At 38.9% G+C, this 8,080-nt stretch overlaps 1 long non-coding RNA gene across 1 annotated transcript in view; it reads left to right on the forward strand.

The window, feature by feature from the left end:
• Positions 1 to 6,791, forward strand: part of LOC145430203 (uncharacterized) — a 101,973-nt gene extending 95,182 nt beyond the window's left edge. Inside the window, exon 2 of the long non-coding RNA XR_013910666.1 lies at positions 6,512 to 6,791. This is a non-coding gene — a long non-coding RNA (uncharacterized LOC145430203). The remainder of the gene's footprint in view (positions 1 to 6,511) is intronic.
• Positions 6,792 to 8,080: the final 1,289 nt, after the last annotated feature.

Genomic DNA, 8,080 nt, shown 5'->3' on the forward strand with positions numbered 1-8,080 from the left:
AGTGTAAACACAAAAAATATTTTATTTTATGTGCTGGAATGTGTAGAAAATAGGTTTAAATGTGAAACTAATTTATTCAAGTCAGAGAATGTTGCATGTAATTTAATTTTTGCTTGATGCATAAAGTTAAAAGATTAAAAATGATAAAACAATTTTTAAAAAAGAGACTTTTCCATTTGATTACATTTTGTATGATGGATTATGCAGAAAAAATAGAACTGGGCTGAAAGATCTATCGCTTTATCACCTATTCAGGTTGTAAATCGTGTTTTTAAAAAGTAACTAAGTAACTAAGTAATTAATTACTTTTGAAAATAAGTAATCAGTAAAGTAACGGGATTACTTTTGGGGGGAAGTAATCAGTAATTAGTTACTGATTACTTTTTTCAAGTAACTTGACCAACACTGGTTATAAGTGATACTTCGCAGGGGTGAAATGAAGTTCAAGTGAAAATTTCAAAAAAGAAATTTCTTCATGATAATATGGTTCACTGTAGTTATTTGTAGTAACAAACCACCAAAGATTCTGAGTTCCAGTTGTACCAGTAACTGAAATTCTTGCATTGTATTTACAGAATAACACTATTTGTGTCTGTGCCTTGCATCCATACAGTCCATGGATTCACTTTGCTGACCAATCTAACAAGACTTAGTGCATAACTTTCTACTCCACCTTCTTGTTCAAACATGGCTCCCTCCGGATCCAAAATTATAAATTAAGCCTTACCTGAAATGTTGAACTTGAGGCTTCAATTTGGGCAGTCCACCAGATCATTAATTCAAACCAACCATCGAAGGATGACATTAGATGTCAAAATGTTGCCCATTTTGGTTCCTGTTTAGCTCAGTGGGATGAGCAGGTGACCATATGCTGCAAGGCTGAAAATGGCTGACCTGCAGCCCTTTGCTGCAGGTCTTCCCCTTTCTCTCTCTCTCTCTCTGCGTTCTTTACAACATTGTTTGTGCAATAAAAAAACATTTCAATGGCACACACTTGTCTACTTACAGAAAGACTGCCATTTTTAATTAAGATTGCCTGTTCTCTTGCAAAATTAGGACTTGAAAAAAAGCTTCAAGCAAACAAACGATTATATCATTAAACAGTGGAAGGTTTAAATACAGCTAAGCCTCAAGCAATGTCCACACAGGGAACAATTCCATGGTTGTTCATTGCTTTGAAGCTTTGGTTACTTGCACACATTCCAGGGGCTAGTTGAATAGATAACCCTCTAACCGTCTAGATAAGACTATCAAATTTCAATCAACAGTATCCTGGACTCTCACTGGTAGCTGCTTAAATCAGTTGCCCTGAAGTTGAGAAAAGTTTATCTGAGCTCACGCCCACTTAGCATCACCGGACGTTCTTACACCAGTCGTCGCTCAAAGTTGCAGAATGCTACTGTCGTTGTATATGCCACATCACTGCAAAACACTTCCTGCATGGATGCAACTTAATTTTAAGCCATATATATATTTAAAAAAAAAAAACTTCCTAAACAAACACAAAATAAATAAATTCATATAAAATATATTAAGGATACCACATTAGTAAATCTCTGTGAAGTGCATGCTTTTTCTCCTGTCTGAGCATTACTATTACAGAAATTCTGCTTTTGTTATCTATACTAAATTATGCAATTTTACAGTGTTCTCCTAAAGAGCTTGTAATTTTAAAAACAACTGTCTCAGCAAAAAAAAAAAAAAAAGTCAGCGTCATTGAGGCAACGTGATTAACAGTTACTCATATCTTAGTTATTAACACTCTCGTCACTGTGTGCTTGTGGCACCTCATGTCCCAGATTTTGCTGCATTTTTGATAAAAGACATGAGCTTCATCAGCGAATGGATGTCCTTAAATTGAGGTGAGAGCGGAATTCTTAAATGGAATTGTCTCTCTGTTCCCTATTTCGATCCTTCAGATCAACAATCCTTCCACTAGGTAGGAGAGAGCAGGCAGGCAGCCGAGAAAATAGTTCAGATTAAAGCTAGGTAATGGCACATTTCTAGGCCCTTTGTGTGAGCTGTGCATGCAATTTAAGGCGCTGCCATACAGGAAGACTTAATATTTCATTGCGCACTAGGAGATGGGAATTGAGAGAAGAAAAAAAACGTATATGTCTCATTTTGCAATCTGATTCGTCTCAGCAAATCAGCCAGAGTCAATGTCATTCCATAATGAACTCTCCTCCAGGACTCCAAGCATACTGCTGCCATGCAGCTGCCTGTATTTTTTTTTCAACCACTGAATGTGAAATGTGTTTTGAGCTGCAGCAAGGGGTAAGGGTCTCTACCTCGTTCTCTCTCCTTCTCTCTCTCTCTCTCTGCCTCTTGTCAGGTTATAGGTACCATTTTCCCTCTTTTCCTATCCTCTATTCCTTCTCTTCATCTGCCACCACCCACAAAACCTGTTACTCCTCCCCCACACCACACCCTCTTCACCCGCACATCCGCCTCCACCCTGTGCAGGGTTAGAGCTGGAGATGAGGGAGGCAGTGGGAGGTTTTGATTGACTAAGATGCTGAGATGTAATCTTGTGCAAGCTGAAATGTGAAGTGTGCACTTCTGGTTGGGTGTGTGTGTGAGCAAGAGGGAAGGGGCTGGGCCGATGTGTGATCCTCGGTTTATTGCATCGCAAGCTCATTTGTTTGTATTTTATACCTCATTTCGGCTCAGACGAGCCGGCTCCACATTCTGACTGCGGGTGACCCAGTTTCACAGCACTATGCGACTCTCTCTCTCTAATAATATAACATACCTCTTTTAATACATTACTTTTGGTAAATACGCTGAACTGTGTGGATGTGATTTAATGCAATATACCTACAAACTAGTTTTACTGAGAGGAAAATACAAACTCTAGCTATTTCACTCTGATAGTTTCTCCTCTGTCCCCTCAGGCACAGCTATGCAGTACGTTAGCATGTTAGTGCAGTGCGTGACACCGCTCTGACAGCACTCTAAACATCAGAAGGGCTAAAGCTCATCTTGGCCGTCAGGGACATAAACATGGGGTACTTAAAATTAGAGATGGCTTGTTTATGGGTAAAGAGAGGCATATAAGGAAGATAAACTATGAGTAACATGACATAAACATAAACTTGTCCTATTTCAAAGCTAGGTACGCTCTTTTTTTAGACCTGCTACATGGTGTCAGCCGGAGTTAGCTAAAATTCCCTATCTGACTTTGTAGAAAACTGAGGCTATATGTAAAAGAGACCAGCGTGATTTATGCAAGTCAAGTAACAAGATGCTTCTCTAGTGTAAAAGGCAACTTTGTTGAGACAGAGACTTATGCACTGTGCAGAACTACACAATTCACTGTTGGGCTTTACAGTGTTTCTCTTCTGCAGCATTGTTCAGTGCCTCCTAGGAGGTCCTGAAGCTTCCCCTTCTTCCAAGGGGAACAGAACTAGTGTGCATGTGCTGTTCAAGTCCAGGTGCAGGGAGAGCAGGTGGACTAGGGCGGGACTGCCAGGGGACCACAATGGGCTCAGAGGCTTAGAAGGTCACAGTGGGAAGGGTGGCGCAGCTCAATCATCTCTCTACCCTAAGGGCGCCTTAGGGCTACACAGCTGTGAAAAGAGAGGAAATTCAGCCTATATACTGTACGTACAGCACACCACAATAAGTGTGCAGTGCACACCAATCCACAAGACACATATACCGCATACGTACAGCCATATAAAAAGAGAGCTCACACATATTTATAAACCAAGCAAAAATCCACACTGGACTCCCGTTTCTTCACATCCCTTGCTTTGTTCATTCCTCTCTTCATTCACAGATCATACATGGCCTTTGTACTCCCTCCCCCTTACCCTGTTTCGTTTCTCCCCCACTCCAAGTTCTTGCAGCAGTAGTGGGTAGTAGGTAGCCCGTGCCATCCATTATTCCCAGGCAGGAGTGCATTAAAGATTCATCTCTGCAGCTCAACCTCAAAGGAAAGACTATGACCCCTGGTATAGCTGCTGAATTATGGAGACCGCCAATAAAGTTGTTTGCCTTTGATCTCATTCTCAGCTTTCACTTTCCCAGGTGAACACATGGACACACACACCAAAGTGCTGTTATATACCCTATATTCCCTTTTTCCTCACTCTTGCCACTTCTTACACGTTTATTCTTCCCTCTTACAAACAAATTCCTCTAAATGATGTTTCCTCTCTGTATTTCTTCTTGTCTGCCATTTTCATTTATAGTCAAATAAATATATGAAACCAAAGGAAGAGAAAGCACTGGATAATAATAAAAAAGACAACCCAAAAGAAAACTTCTAAGATGTTGATGAAGCAGTGATGTTACAGTACCTGTCTGCATACTCAAGGACTGTCTGGTACTGTACATTTCACCTCTGTCATTAGCCTCTCTCAGAGAAATGTTGCTTGCAGCACCCAGTGGCAATGGTAGAAACACATCTGCTCACACGTGCGTACTGTTTATATTTAATCGATGTTGAGTGAAGGGTCCTGTTCAAAATGGCTGTCATTTGTCAGGCATTAATAATTCAGTCACATAAGCACAAACACAGAGTGATGAATTTGGAGGAAAGCACACATTTCCACAACAGACTGTGCAAAATGCCCCTCACCCGAAGGGGAGTTTTCACACCCAAGTTTCTGTTTACTTCTTCTTTGGACAACTACTCTTGTTCACAGCACTTCAAATATGACAGAGTCAAGAACAGCTGACACTGAAGCAACTGCAGAGAGCCATGGATACAAAATGGTTATATCAACAACTTCATAAACACGGAAAGAGCCCTGAACTCATCAGCCATGACTGTGGTCAGAGGTCATTTTATTATGCGCTATTATTAAAAGGTGGCTGCACTGTTGAGCATATTGGTGCATTAGCTTTCCTGTGAATAGTTTAATCCGACTGTTGACTGTTTCTTTAATAAGAAATATTGGATGACAGGTGAAGGTGGGATGCTCGTGTGAGTGAGAAAGGGCGTCCCAGTGTCCCATCCTGGACTCAATAAATCTGAACTGAAGTTGGCATTAGTTGCAAGGAGAACACAAGGAAGATCAGAAACGGGGAAGAGTGTAGATACATTATTCCTACACTCATGTCTGTGCTTATGCACACTCTAGATTCCTTGTTGATCAATGAGGTGTGGCCATCCTTTAGTGCCATATTATAACACGGAGTGATAAAATGCTTTTCTCAGAGGTACAAGAAAAAAAAAATATAGGCATAATTTAAATTTTCCAAATCTTACACAGTAAAAAAAAGTATTTTACTGTGTATTTTACAGTTTTGTACTGTTCTTCTAGAATATCATTAAATTTACATAAATAGACTGTGATTTTACATTTAAAATGTAAATTAACGTAAAATCACTGTAAATGTAATAAAACATAATTTTCTTGTTTTTTAAATGTATTTGTCTGTACATATGCATATTTTGATTGTTAAAATACATTCATAAATGTATCATAATTTCACAAATATGTGTCCGTTATTTGAAAGATTGCACTGTTAAATTCAAATGTAATGCTATGGAAAAATATATAAAATGATTCTTATAAACTTTTTTACATCAAATAATTATTGTTATTATTGTTATTTAGGGCGGTCGTGGCTCAAGAGTTGGCAGTTCGCCTTGTAATCACAAAGTTGCCGGTTCAAGCCCCGGCTCGGACACTCGGTCGTTGTGTCCTTGCAAGACACTTCACCTACCACCTACTGGTGATGGCCAGAGGGGAATTATAAAGTGGAATTGTAAAGCGCTTTGATTGTGTTAAAAAGCGCTATATGAATGCAATCCATTATTATTTAAACCAACTGTTAACTGTATATTTCTGTACATTTAAGTATTATTATTCATATTGCTGCATTCATGGACCTTGTTTATAGGTAATTTCATTGTTTAATCACATTAAAATATTCCTAATGTAATGTTCTCATGTAAAATTAGGGCAACAAACTGTATTGTCATTACTGAAAATAACCGTATTTTCATGTGCAAGTTATTTTCTGTTATTTTATGCTATTATTTTGGCGCCCCAGCTGCCGGAATGTTACTTTTTTGTTACTTTTTTTTAGGATTTTTTTTTTTTACGCTGTATATTAAGGTCTTAGTGGGTGATGACAGTGTATCAAACAACATTACATTTAAAAGCATTCGAAACACAGACACACACACACAGTGGATAACTGTCTGTGGAGTTTGTCGCCAGCCTTCTGAAAGGGGCACATTGAGGTGTTGCACCAGAGATTTGGAAGTGAAAGACTACATTCCTGACTTTAGAAGTGTTCTGAGTGGCAGCATCAATGGGCAGGTGTGTGTTTGACGACACTTGGTGCAGACAGAAGGCAGAGGTGGGACCAAGTCATTGTTTTGCAAGTCTCAAGTAAGTCTCGAGTCTTTATCCTCAAGTCTCAAGTCAAGTCTCAAGTAATGTCAGGCAAGTCAGAGTCGAGTCTCAAGTCACTGGTGTAAAAGTCCGAGTCAAGTCACAAGTCTGAAACTTTGAATTTCAAGTCCTTTCGAGTCTTTAAAAAAAAGGTGATCCAGGTGATTGATATATGTATTTTTTGTCTGCTTATTTTGTTGTTTTTTGTTTTTTGCCCCTTATCCCCGTCCCTCTTCTCCACTGTTTGTCTTTCCCTCTTTCTTTCTCCCCTTTCTTTTCCCCAGTCAAGTCTGTCCCGTATTTAGCAAGTGAAAATAACGTCCAAAGACATGCAGCTTGTAGGGATAGGTTAATTGGATAATCCAAATTGCCACTAGGTGTGAATGTGAGTGTGAATGGTTGTCTGTCCCTATGTGTTAGCCCTGCGACAGACTGGCGACCTGTCCAGGGTGTACCCCGCCTTTCGCCCTATGACAGCTGGGATAGGCTCCAGCAGCCCCCGCGACCCTGAAAAGGATAAGCGGAAGCGAATGGATGGATGGATGGAAAATAAAATAAAATGAACAATAAAAGGTGAATCAAATAGACCAATACTGCAAGGCTGGGATGGTCCATTTGGTAAAGTAAATCTGTTGGGCATCTTTCTTCGCCTTTAGACAATAATTCTGATGGCAAAAGAGCCAAACGGGACAGGCAAAAAAAAAAAGAAAAAAAAAAAAAAGAAAGAAAGAAAGAACCCAGAGGAAGTAATGCAAAGCAAAGTAATGTTGTTTCCGGGAAAAAAAAATAATAAAAAGATTAATGTTCCTAAAAGAAAGGTGACTTTCCAATGTCAATGAAATCCACCAGTTTTTGTTCTCTCTTTTTCGCATCATTGTTGATTTATTATTTTTTTTTTTTTGAAGGTCACGGATATTGTTCTTGTTATAAAAAGAACACACAGATCTAACTTTTACAGTTGTACAATAGGCAACAGCATGAAGTCTGATATAGTCTGGCATAGAAGTGAATTATTTGCTTCATTTACTCCAAAGACTACCACAAAGGTAATGTGTTAAAATCACTCATCCTAAACTAACGCATATTACCTATAACAATGCAAACAAAAATGCATTTTTCTAGAACATATATGCAAGACCTAAAATACCATACTGATGAACGTTTTTGATGTCACCTGTAAGTTATATTTCATTTGCAGCTAACTGTGCACCACCTTTATCTGAGCATTATACTATATCAACCATCCAAAGCACATCACGAATATAGTGCTGAAGGCATAGTGATTGAAAGCTGTGTGAAATAAAAAGGGAGTGTGACACCGCTTGAGCAGTCCCACATGACCCATTCACAATCGTCCACATTAGAAGACAATGGAAGTCTCAGAGAGAATACAATGTGATTCATCACACAGTCTTCAGTACCACAATGAGAAAGAGATGAAAGGTAATAAATCATTCTTGACTTATGTGACCCTTTTACATAATTCTATCCCTTCTAAGTTTGGCATTGCACAAAACTACTGCAAACCTAACATTACCTGTGGCAGAAGCCTCAGTTTAAGATAACTAACTCACACACAGTGCACATGAAACACACAACTAATTGCACATGCAATCCATGATAACATTATTGAAGGATCGATAACAGATGCATGGTGTGTTTTCATCATCTTACATCTGAGAATTTTTACGTGCTGTGAAAATATCATGCAGGAATCTTTT

Source organism: Astatotilapia calliptera, chromosome 7 (assembly GCF_964374335.1).
Source record: "Astatotilapia calliptera chromosome 7, fAstCal68.1, whole genome shotgun sequence".
Taxonomy (NCBI): Eukaryota; Metazoa; Chordata; class Actinopteri; order Cichliformes; family Cichlidae; genus Astatotilapia; species Astatotilapia calliptera.